The following is a 13,032-nucleotide window of genomic DNA, read 5'->3' on the forward strand; positions in this document are numbered from 1 at the left end:
CCAGATTAAAAATAAAATTTCTGTGCATTATTCCTCACAGAAAAAAGGAAAACCCGACAAAAAAATTATTTTTCTGTTAGTGTTGTCCCGTTAGAGTTGCAGAGGTGCACTCACAGAAAAAAAATTGTATTTTTCTGTCGGGTTAGGTGAACGCACAGAAAAATTGTATTTTTCTGTCAGGTGTTAACAGACCACCGACAGAATAATGTACACTTACCCATGCAGCAAATTGGATACAATAATTATTTGGAAATAGTAGCAACAGCTTATTAAAATATGGACTGTCCATACAGTAATTTCATCACAACATATAAAGATGGAGTCCAAATGTTCGGCACATTCATTCATAGCATCCAGGCTACATGTAGATGATGTCCAAATGTTCCGGCATCAATACATTCAAAAGCATTACCATCTCATCTCATCTTAGCAGTTCATGAACCTCACTACTTCAGTTTCCCTCTCCTCAGTCATCATGGGGGTGCAGAGCAGCGAAGTCCAGGTAATGTTCTCCTCCATCGCCCTGCTGCAGCAGAGGTTCAGGGAGCTGGAGAGGATCAGGGAGAAGTGGGAGGAGAGGCTTCTCCACGTGCTCGCCCCCCGCCCTGCGGCCACTGCCTCCCCGAGGGAGATGCCCGTGAAGTGCCTCTTCCACCCAGAGCTGCTCTACCCGTGCAGGCCGCTACGTGACACCACTGCCGCTGTCGCCGCCGCTGTTCTCCTCCATTGGCTTAAATAGGACTTTGCCCACCTTCCTTGCATTAGCTTCCACTATCTGTGAGCAAGAGAGACCAGGTAAAGGTAGTAAAAACAACTACATAAGATTATTTAATTCTGCAACAAAGAATGAAATTTTGGGTGAATTGTGAAACAGAAACTATGGATTTCTAGGGCTGCAGCAATTCAATAAAGTGTAACGAAGACTTAGGGAAAATGGGAGTTGCACCAACTAATAAACGTTGTGTACCAATACCAACACAATTTCACTGAAATAACCTTATAACCCACAATATGAGTTCTGAATTGACAATATGAGTTCTGAATTGACAAAATGGAGAGTAGTATTAGCACCACATAAGTGGAGTGTGGACATGTTATAGCAACCTTCTGAGTATTGTTGTCTTTTCATATGCACAAAGAAGCATGTAGAGGTGGTCGTGGATAATTGTTTTTATCAGTTGGTTCTTACTTCTTATAGTATGATAAGGCCAAAAGCATCTCGAAATTCAAAAGCATTACCATCTCAACACCAAGGAAATTTCTAAACTCTACTTATCAACTACTTCACTATTAAGTATGCTACTAATCCATTCACATCAGTTTTCAGTCAAGATGCCACTAGCAGAAAGGCCAATCAAGTGAACTCCAATAATAATAGTAAGACTGTATTCAGAAAACAAATTACACTAGCTCGCTAGCTAGCTAAGAAAAAAACAAAAGACTATATTTAGAAAACAAATTACACCAAGCTGAATAACTAGCTAAGAAAAAACAATCATCAGTTTTTTTAGTCATGATCATTAGAACAATCAGAACATGTAAACGGGCATATAGTAACTGGAAACTCATAAATAAGCAACCAGTGTCGCAAGATCCGTTCCCCCTTGTATTCTGCCATGTTTTGAGACACACAATCACAAAGAATGACTGCAAGTCAGATACCAAATGGCATTGACTACAACAAATTACACTAGAAAACATACTTTGAATGCAATAAAAACTAAATTTGCCGGGGAAGAAGAAGGAGGAGGGGAGGGGCGCCCGCCGGGGAAGAAGAAGGGGAGGGGAGGGGCGCCGGCGGGGGAGAAGAAGGGGGAGGGGAGGGCCACTGCCACCACCACGCCCCGCCGTCGACCACCACCACCACCACCACAGCCACTGGACGGATCCAGGAGAGGGAGGGCCGGATCCGACCGGGTGAAGAAGGGGGAGGGGAGGGGCACCCACCGGGGAAGAAGAAGGGGGAGAGGAGGGGCGCCGGTGGGGGAGAAGAAGGGGGAGGGGAGGGCCGCCGCCACCACCACGCCCCGCCGCCGGCCACCACAGCCACCGGTCGGATCCGGGAGAGGGAGGGCCGGATCTGGCCGGGTGAAGAAGGGGGAGGGGAGGGGCACCCGCCGGGGAAGAAGAAGGTGGAGGGGAGGGATGTCGGCGGGGGAGAAGAAGGGGGAGGGGAGGGCCGCCGGCACCACCACGCCCCACCGCCGGCCACCACCACCACCACCGTAGCCACCGGCCGGATCCAAGAGAGGGAGGGCCGGATCCGGCTGGGTGAAGAAGGGGGAGGGGAGGGGTGGCCCCCTGCCGGGGAAGAAGAAGGGGGAGGGGCGGGGCGCCGGCGGGGGAGGAGGGGCGTTGGGGCCGGGTGACGAAGGGGGAGGGGAGGGGTGGCCGCCCGCCGGGGAAGAAGAAGGCTGCGGGGCGGGCGGGCGTGCGTAGCTGCGGTGGCGGCGCAGCATGTGCGTGCGTGCGTGAGGAGAGCCGAGCAGGCGAGTCCGCGAGTGCGTGCGTGCGACGGTGTTTGGGGGCGGCGGCCGGCGGGTTAGGGTTAGGACTTCTTTATTTTTTTATTTATCCTATGCGTGCATATATTTTTGCTGTGCGTGCATATATTTTTTCTGTGCATTTTTAAAGAACCGACAGAATAAATTGAATTTTTCTGTGAGTGCTGATTTTTCCATGTGTGTATTGTCACGCATAGAAAAATCATACAATTATTCTATGGGTTTTCGTATTTTTCTGTCAGGATATTTTGGAACCGACAGAATAATCGTAATTTTTCTGTGCGTCCCGAATAAAACACACTGAAAAATTCGTCACCCACAAGGCAATTCGAGTTTCCAGTAGTGTATGGACTCTCAACTCATTCACTCGGGCTTCTGATGGGTGCAAAAATAGCAATAGAGTTCTTCTACCCCATCCGATGAACAGTGGTGGGAGAACTTCTATGCAAAAAACCGTTGGATCATGTCGATCCAAGAAATCAAAGTTTCACATTATGAGCGAACGGAAAAGAATCCAATAGGTCAACGGACTAGAAAAACATAGTGCATGGCTAGCTAGTGATGCTTATGATTCATAACCATCCAACATGGTATTCCAGTAGTGCAAGTACTTCCTGCTAAGCATTCTTATAGCAATCCCATAATAAACTAATATCAATATAGATATTTTTCTAGAGCCTTTTCTACAAGGTATGGAGACCATAGAGCAATGGAGTCGATATATGGGACGATCTCACAAAGAAGCACTTGAAATGTAGAGGTTGAGCCATCATTTTTGTAATCATCAATTACTACAACAAACTATGTTCCTATCAGGGTAGATAAAAGGCTTCACGCGGTGTCCAAAATGCCTGGATGTCACTTCATCTTGATTCATTGATGGTTCAAAAAAGATAGTGTACATGTGGCACTGATTTTTCTTAATGGAAGGACATAGATACTTAAGCAAGAAGATTTAGGACCGCTTCATCAGGAATACACTTGAAGCAAAATTTGCCCTAGAGAAGAGCAGCAAGCAATACATGTGCTGACATGGTGTGCAACATTCATGTCACATAATGGAAGAAGATCAAGGACGTCAAGAACAATAACAAAAATACTATGATTCTTGGCATGCCATTCAAGAATATGTCAATATATATTCTTTGGACATGTGCATCCGATCGATGGCATCTATGTCACAAAGGTTGTGTTTGGAAGTTGCGTTGGGCTCCTAAAGGACATTAAGAATAAGAAAAAGGATAGATTCAAGTCACAACAAGATCTACATTTGGATTAAAGACTGGAGTTTCACCCAGTAGAGTAGGGAATAGAAAAATATGACCCACTAATAGCAAGCTACAACATGACACATGAAAACAAAAAAGTAATGTCAATGGGCTTATGGGGTTTGAAAGAGTTTACTAGATTCTTTGCCAACATCAAGAGAGGAGGTAATACACTTTTTATTTGATGGCCATATTTCTTCACTACGGGAGAGGCAAGATTCCCCGAGTGTCGCAGGCTTCCTCGAGTGCCAAACATCAGGCACTTGGCAAAGCCAATCTTCCCCGAGTGTTGCACTTGGGGAAGAATAGCACTCGGGAAGAGAGGCTTTGCCGAGTGCCGCAGACTGCCTAGCACTCGATAAAGAGCGGCACTCGGCAAAGGCCCTCTTCCCCGAGTGCAACACTCAGGGAAGAGCGGCACTCGGCAAAGAAAAATGTTACTTGACGGCCCAGCCCGCCCACTTTCGGGGCCTCGTCCAAGGCCAATGCTCATCTACTCATTCGGCCACACTCACACCCACACTCACACACTCACACTTTCACGCTCCCGGCCACCTTGCCCGCGCCGCCGCTGCTGCCGGTCCCCGCCCCCCCCCCCCGCCTCAGCCCCTCTTGGCCCCCGCCCCGGCCGAGCTTGGCCCGCCCCGCCGAGCGCCGCCGTCGTCCCCCAATGCGTCGCCCGGCTGTGGGGCACTGCCGCCGCCCCCCGACCACGCTCGCCGGTGACCCACCGTCCCCGCCCCCCGGCCACGCTCCCCGGCGGCCCACCCCCGCTGCCACCCGGCCACGCTCCCCGGCCGGCCCCGCGCGCACCGGCCTAGCTCTGCAGAGCGGCGGAGGAGGAGGAAGAGAGAAGAGAGGACAAAGGGAGAAGAAGAGGAGCAGGGAGAAGGGAGGACGAGGGGAGAAGAGGAGGAGGAGAAGGAGAAGAGAGGAGGGGAGAAGAGGAAGGGAGAAGAGGAGGGGAGAAGGAGAGGCCGACGACCGTGACGCCCCCGCGCCCGCGCATCACGCCCCGTGGTCGTCCACGCCATTTTCCCTGCGTCTAGCTAGAGACGAAGGTGATCCTGACTCCGCGTCGCCCGACTCCACCGCCACCCAAGGTAAAGCCCCCCTCCCTCCCCAGTTGTCGGCCGTCGTGCCGTGTATGTCGTTGCTGGCCTTCGTGCCGCAAATGTTGATGTGTGGGCCATTGTGCCGGAAATGTGGCTGTCGGACTTCGTGCCTGCGTTTTTCTTGTAGGTTTGGGAACCCTCCCAGTACAGGGGAGGTGCTGCTGAAATTTTCAACTTATATAATGTTGTGTTTCTTAATTGACAATCTTTTGTTCCTTATTTTGCAGGAGGAGAGAGTGATGGCGTTTTTCTGCCGGATGGACACCATCACAATCTTCCACGACAGTGAGATCTCCATGGATGCGAAAGAATGGTTTGGCTGCACAGTACTTCTCAAGGTCCCAACAACAGCAAACTAGGACCAGATTAATCGCATCCTGATACACCATGCAATTGTCAACATCTGTGGGGTTAATGTTGCTTTGGAGAATATTCTACGACATGATCTAGATTACCTAGTGTGGGGCAGTTCAACAGAGCAAGCCACTGAAATCTTGAGAACACCAGAAATTGACATTGGGGGCACAAAGATTGTCACGTATCCATGGACTCCCCAGCATGGTTGTGCAATACTGCCCTTCGATGGCCTGCCACCCCCATCCCCAACTTTGACACCAGCTAAACGCCAACGAGGAGAAGAAGTTATGGAACATCTCAAGGTTACCGTTCGTGGACTGCCACCACATTTGCTCGTCGCTAAAGCCTTAAGTACGGTCTTCGCAAACAAGGTTGTTGTGGTGTATCCAAAATTGAATAAGGAGGATCTCACTGCAACCTTCAAGACATATGCATCCCGAGAAGATATACCTTCTACATGGAATGTAGCCATCCGCAGAGGCACCGTGCTCTACATGTGGCCAATTTGGATGGACGTAGAAGGATATGCACCGGGTCCCAACTCGGCAATCTGGGCACAACAGAACGGTAACTGCAGTTACAACAAAACCTTTGCAACATTAATGTTACACTGTTCGCTCTAACAAATCTCACTCTTATTGTAGCTATGATCAACACGCCTTTCCGATACACACTGTTCCCAAAGGATGGTGCAGGGACTTCTGGGCAAGTAGGTGGAGGTGGACAAGCCGGTGGAGGTGGACAGCAACTGGCTCTTCTGCAGTTAGGTATGGTACAACCATCTTATACATCGCCCCTAACCACATACTTGAGATGTATCACAATCCAATTATTAAACTACCTCATGCGGATTGTCATGTAGGTTACACAGTTCAATCACCCGGCTCTTCATCAGGAGATTCAAGTTTCGCCCTAACATCGGACTCGCCACCGGACTCACCACTGTACGGGGAAGATGATCCATTTGCCTCACCAGCACCTTTGTCCAGACCAACAAGTTGGGACCAAATAACCGAAGTACTTGAGTCACCAGAAGGGTACATTTAGTTCAGCTTCAATCCTTGTGTATAACACTGTCCAATTAAAACGACCGCAATTTGGACCTGAAGCATGATTTGGATGTAATGAAGGCAAAACTTGATAGTGCTGTTACTGATCTTTGGCAGTTGAAGGTGCAAGTACAGATTTTGAAGAAGGACTACGTTATTATTGCAGCAGTGTGTGTAGGTGTAGCTATTGGTTGTCTTATGAGCAAAATTTGGAAGTAGTGAATGGTGTCGAATGTCATCTTACAGGAAGTAGTCTGTTGCTTACCTGATGCATGACAATCGCTAATTTCTGGAAGTAGTCTGATGTCAAATGTAGAGCTTTTGTTGGTCCTAGCTGATGTATGACCAGATCATTGTGTTGGGTTTGTGAACCATCTATTTATGTTATGAACTATGAGTGCTCGCCTAAATCTATTGTGAACTATTTATGTTTGTGAACATATATTATTCTTTGGCTGTTTCTTTTTTGTGATTTGAACATATATTGTGAACTATTGTCTTTTGAGTTGATATCCTGTGAACTAGTCCTATGACTTATGTGTTTGTGCTTTAATTAATTAGGGCCTACAAAATATAAGTACACAGACTATATATTAGAAGCATACAACCAAATTAATTTATAAACATACGGCAACTGTAAGTTTGATAGATCATCATAAGCATACAGAAAAATTCATAAGTACACAGAATTAACCTCACCTTTTGCTTGTTGGTCATTACTGTCCAGGGCACTTGTTTTCTCACTTCTTCTCAGTAAATTACCTGAAATTATTCATCTCCCGAGCCAGAAATTCTAGTTAATTATTGATCGTGTACAGAGGACACTTCTCTGAACTTATTGTCCTCCGGAGCTGGAATTTCTCGTTAAATATCGGTGTACATACAGACGACCCTTCCCTGGAATTTTTCTCCACCCCAACTGAAATTTTCAGTTCAGCTCAGATCGATCTGGCCGCGCCCGAATTCCCTTACCCGCGGGGCCCACAATTCTCTTACCCGCCCCCAGTACGCGTTGCAGCTTCGCCCTGCTGACCGCGCGTCGGTCTCCAACCCCTAGCCAGTGACAGCTAGCGATGGTTGCCTGGCCGGCCCTGATGCGCGGCCATGGCCGTCTCCACCCTGCCGCGTGCTGCGTTCGTGCGGCCGGCTCTCGTTCCGGCCGCTTGCCAGCGCCCGCTCGGTCTGCGCGCCGTGGCCCATCCCATCAGCAGCTAGCGCCCGTGCGGCTGACGCTCGTTGCGTCTGCGCGCCCGGCGGCCCCCGACATGACCGCGTGCTTTCCCTCAAGGTCACGACGGGAGTCCTGCTAGCTGGTCCTCACTCCCGTGCACGTGCGCGTGGTCCCTGCTTCCCCGACCGAGGTGCTTTTCAAAGGTGATTTCTTTATCCTCCAGATCTGGCTTGGTCCCCTAGTTTTTTAGTACTTGCTTTGTCCTGATCTAGTGCTGCTTTGCGACCCATAGTCTTATTCTTTGCCAAATCAATAAAGCTAGGGTCGCGTACGTTGTTCTTGCTCTGTTCCTAGGAATAGTTCCCAGCCCGGCAGCTTGCTCGCTGCTGTCCTTGCAGCCCGCCAACCATTGTTACCCGCAGCCACCTGCTCTACTATCCATGTTCTCCATTAGCTTTATCTTGCGCCAATGTGCATGATTACAGATCAGTTTTGCATGGAGTGGTGAAGGGAAAAAATGCTTGGTGACTACTGCATACAATTTAATAAGAGTGCATGTTATGGTGCTATGCCAGATAAAATGGCCACTTTCTGGAAGTAGCTCACGCCACACAAAACGGACATGCAAGAGTTTCCACCCCTAGCATACAATTTGGGATGTGTGCTGTGTGTTAGAGGAAGCAAGTTTAAGGTGATGATTAGGCTCAGTCCAAATAAACTTGTCCACATGCTTAGGAGTGTTTAGAGTTTGTTTCATGTTAGTTTTGATTAATTAATGATCAGTAGCTGGTAATAGTGGTTTATGATCCATGTAATTAGGTACCCATGCCAAATCTTCTTAATGGACCAAGTGAAGAATTGCACATTTGTGCTGAAATGGCTGCATGAGCAGTTTCTGTTGAGTGGTTCTTTCCATGATGTAAATCATGTATCCTGTGAATGTGCAAAATCATGCTTCAAGCTTTATGTTTAGAATGCACATCACAATACTACAAGTAGCAGTTCAGCATTCAAGTGAAAATAATAAAATAGTACAGCAGTGACTATTATATATATAGTAGGAGTAGAGGCCTTCTACATTCCTATTGCTGCTTAGTACCCCTATCACAACTGAGAGCAATTAATAATGAAAAGCTATATTTAGCTTTAGGAAACATCCTTTTCATGAGTTAGCTATTGGTGATAACTTTTAAGTAGCTATCTATTTTCAGTGCATTATTATATTCTTATAAGCCGTAACAATTTAGTAGATAACAAAGTAGCTTTATTTCTTTGAGTGATTCTTTATATTTCCAGCTGGAATCATATGAAAGGGTGCTATATATATCTGGTCTACTAAAATACTATATGTTGTCTGCATATATATCTTGAGATTCCACTAATATTATTAAAATTATTATATGTTGGTACCTAATTAATTTGTACTACTTGCTCAACACTTCCAGACTGAATAATTAGGCATAGTTGTGATTCTTTTGGTCAATAGTATAATATTTTGACCCTTTTGAGCTTAGCTTGTGCTTATATTATCGTTAGAAAGACTGCTTAGATTACAATTATCTTTTATGTCAAACCTTAATTGTGTTATGAAAGGTTTCAGCCATGTGCTTGGATAAACTGACGGCAACTGAGGTGATATTTTCGTGTTTTGTCTTTGTAACTTCTATGTAAATTCTTATACAGATAGTTGTAGTGTGCTTTCAATGGCATCACAATATATATTTTGACTGATCCATAGACAGTTTGGCTTTGCTATTAGATTTACCCTATAATGAAGCGGCAATGGTTGAACTACTAAGCACTAACTGAAAGCATATAAATTTTTTTGTTTGTTTGTGTAGCATTTCTGCTTATAATATGGTTAGCATAGGAAAGATCTATTCTAGTTCTCGGCAGAGGACGCATCTGCTTCTGCTTCAATTTAATACTTTCAATACAGCCCATCTTTGTCACCTTACTATGTGAAGTAAATCAAGTAAGAACTATTTGTTAGTTGAATTTATGCAATGTATGCCTTGTTAAAGTATTATCATGGCAGATGATTGATCTTAAATTAAAACCCATTTTCTTGTACTTAGTAGACAGATGTGTGACCTTAAATTTAAACTTAGCAGATAACATGTATCAGAATGGTTCAGGTAATAAGCCTGTCATTTCTAGTCATTTGGTTCCATGGTGATCTCTTATGTAGAGGCATCTACTTAGAGTCAAATCCTGTGATATCTGAAATTCTTTATAGAGGTTGTGCGAAATCCTGTAACCTAATGTTCCTTTGCTGAATTATATTGTTGCAGTGTTTATGTTCACATCTTCAGGCTTTGAGCTGATATGTGGTGTCTTCAGTTAATCTAGCTGCACATCTAGTAGGAGACTGAGAGAGCCTTGCTGCACTCAGGTTTGTTAATTTTTTCATGAATCTACGTCTAGTCAAGGAATGGATGAAGTTCAGTACTATATATGAACTGCTGCCAACTGCACGCAAAGACTAGGTGATTTGCTGATGTTAGGAAACAATTTTGCTGATGAAGTTCAATACTATATATGAATCTTCGTTTTACTGGATTGTCATCGATAGTTAACCCGTGCCTATGTTTTATGCAGGTTTTGGGAACCTCCCCGTGCAGGGGAGGTTCTGCCGAAATTTTCAATTGACACTAATGTATTATCTTTTTATGCAGGAGGAGGACCCATTGGAGGGACCTAGGCGACCCGATCGTCTTTGTCGGCGTTGCAGGTTTGCCTGCACCGCGTCGCGTCGCCACTGCACCGACTCACCTCCGCCCCGCTAGCCTAACCTCACTAGCACCCTAGGTATAACCCCTCTATCCGTATCATGGTCTTAGGTCGCATAACCCAGTTAGGTGTCTCCTGTCCGAAATAGATACGGTTGGAGGTATGCGGATCTTTGCATATCTATGACTATCTGTTTCGGATTGTCCATATTTTTTGGACAGCCCGCGGATGCGTAGATGGGTTAGTTTCCATGTTCTGCTCGGATCTGAGATGGAGTTTCAGCACCACCTCCCTGTTGTTCTTCGGATACACACTCTCCCTGCCAGGACGTGTATTGGGAGAGCAGCGGGGAGGTGCTACCGAAATTCTGTCTCGGATCGGAGTAGAGCATGGAAACTAACCTCATCTACGCATCCGCGGGTGGGATTAGGACCTATCCTCACCTATTAGATAGTAGGCATGCCGTGCAGATGCGACTGATGGTTATATTACTCCGTTATGTGTATATGCTAGAGGATGGATAACCGTGAGTGGATGTACACGGGACGCCCAAGTCAGGCTCAAATCACCCGTGAATGGATGGATAAGATCGAGAAATTCTTGGACCATGCATTTAAGGCAGCTAAGGAAGTGAGAGACACGTTTTGTCCCTACAGCGAATGTGAAAACAAGAAAAGAAGAACAAGGGAAGTCATGATGAAGCATCTTTGCAAGTATGGATTTATGCCAAACTATACCCGGTGGGTGCACCATGGTGAAGCCTACCGTCCTAGAGAGGAGGTCGTGAGACGAGGCTTGGAGGCATTTGATGGTGATGGCAGGGTAGCAGGATGGTTAGGTGACTATGAGGATGTGACGTTCACTGAAAGACCTACGGAGGATGAGTAGGAGGATGAGGAGGAGGAGCCAGAGCCAAGCGCTAAGGCATTCTTGGCCATGTTGGATTCGGCATAGAAGTTCCTACATGAGAAGACAACAGTTTCTCAACTGGATGCAATTGGGCGCCTACTGGGGTTGAAGTCCCAGCACAACATGACTCGAGCCTGCTTCGATGCTATGATGGCAATTATTGGGGATCTGGTTCTGGAGGGTCATCATCTACCGAGCAGCTTGTACGAGTCAACGAGACTCCTTCGGGCACTGAAGATGCCGTATGAGCAGATACATTGTTGTCCGAAGGGGTGCGTCCTATTTAGGAAAGAACACAAGGATGCAAAGTACTGTCCAAAGTGTAAATCCTCTAGGTATGTGGAGGTAGACAAAGGTGATGGCAAGAAGGAGCAGAATGAGGGCATCCCCATGAAAGTCCTACGACACCTTCCGATCATACCGAGGCTCCAATGGCTATTCATGTCCGAGGAGTCCGCGAAATAGATGACATGGCACAAGAATGGCATTCGATACAATCCTGACAAGATGGTACATCTAGCATATGGTGAAGCATGGAAAAGCTTTAATGGCAACCATCATGGCAAAGATGAAGAGGCCCATAATGTACATGTTGTGCTGGCAACGGATGGGTTCAATCCTTATGGAATGATGTCGGCCCCATACACCTGTTGGCCCGTGTTCGCTATCCCCCTCAATCTCCCCCCGGGGGTCCTACTTCAATGGCAAAACATATTCTTGACGTTGATAATTCCTGGACACCCAGGAAACAAAATGGGTGTGTACATGGAGCCTGTTTATGATGAATTGATCAAGGCTTGGAATGAAGGCGTATGGACTTACGACCGAGCTACAAAGAAGAACTTCAGAATGTATGTTTGGTACCAGTACTCCATGCATGACTTCCTAGCGTATGGGATATTCGCCAGCTGGTGTGTCCACGGGAAGTTTCCATGCCCGGTATGCAAGGCAGCTCTATAGTTTATTTGGTTGAAGAAGGGTGGTAAGTTCTCGTCGTTCGACAAGAATCGACAGTTCCTCTCTCTTGACCATGCATTCAGAGAAGACACAAAGAACTTCACGAAAGGTGTCATGGTGACTGACCCTGCACCTCAGAAGATGACTAGTGCCCAGGTTCATGCTCAGATAGATGCTCTCGTTGTCCCGACGTAGAAAGATAATCCAAAGAAGGGTAAAAGAAAGAAAGGTAATCCAAAGAAAGATAATCCAAACAAAGATCGCTTTGTGGGCTATGGTGTGGAACATATGTGGACTCATAAGTCGGGATTGGAGAGGCTTCCCTATTTTGACGACCTTCACCTTCCACATAACATAGATGTAATGTACACTGAGAAGAATGTCGCCGAAGCACTTTGGGCAACACTCATGGACATTCCTGACAAGACAAAGGACAACCCTAAGGCTAGAGTAGACATGGAAACACTATGTGATAGACCAAAGCTACAGATGATGTCTCCAAGAGACGGCAAACCATGGAAAAGGCCTAAGGCTGATTACGTCTTGGAAAAGAAGCATAGGACGGAAGTGATAGAATGGATGCAGACATTAAGTTTCCCTGATGGGGTTGCAGCAAATCTGAGGAGGGGAGCGAACCCAGATACTGGCCGAGTCTTAGGGATGAAGAGTCATGACTTCCACATATGGATTGAGCGGCTTCTTCCGTCGATGGTTCGAGGCTACGTCCCTGAGCATGTCTAGAAGTTGCTGGCAGAGTTGAGCTTTTTCTTCCGCCAGCTTTGTGCTAAGGAGATATCTCTGAGAGTGGTTGAGGAGTTGGAAAAAATGGCACCCGAGTTGCTCTGTAAGTTGGAGAAGATCTTTCCACCTGGCTTTTTCTTGTCGATGCAGCATTTGATTTTACACCTCCCGAACGAGGTACGAATGGGGGGCGTGCAGAACCGTTGGTGCTATCCAATCGAGAGATGT

The 13,032-nt window shown here is 46.6% G+C and overlaps 1 non-coding gene across 1 annotated transcript; it reads right to left on the minus strand.

Annotated features, from left to right (window-relative positions):
• Window positions 1–1,534: 1,534 nt before the first annotated feature.
• On the minus strand, window positions 1,535–1,674 carry LOC136490493 (small nucleolar RNA F1/F2/snoR5a). The gene has a single exon (XR_010767771.1). It is a non-coding gene; the product is annotated as a small nucleolar RNA F1/F2/snoR5a (small nucleolar RNA).
• Between the last annotated feature and the right edge of the window lie 11,358 nt (window positions 1,675–13,032).

Source organism: Miscanthus floridulus, chromosome 10, assembly GCF_019320115.1.
Source record: "Miscanthus floridulus cultivar M001 chromosome 10, ASM1932011v1, whole genome shotgun sequence".
Lineage (NCBI taxonomy): Eukaryota > Viridiplantae > Streptophyta > Magnoliopsida > Poales > Poaceae > Miscanthus > Miscanthus floridulus.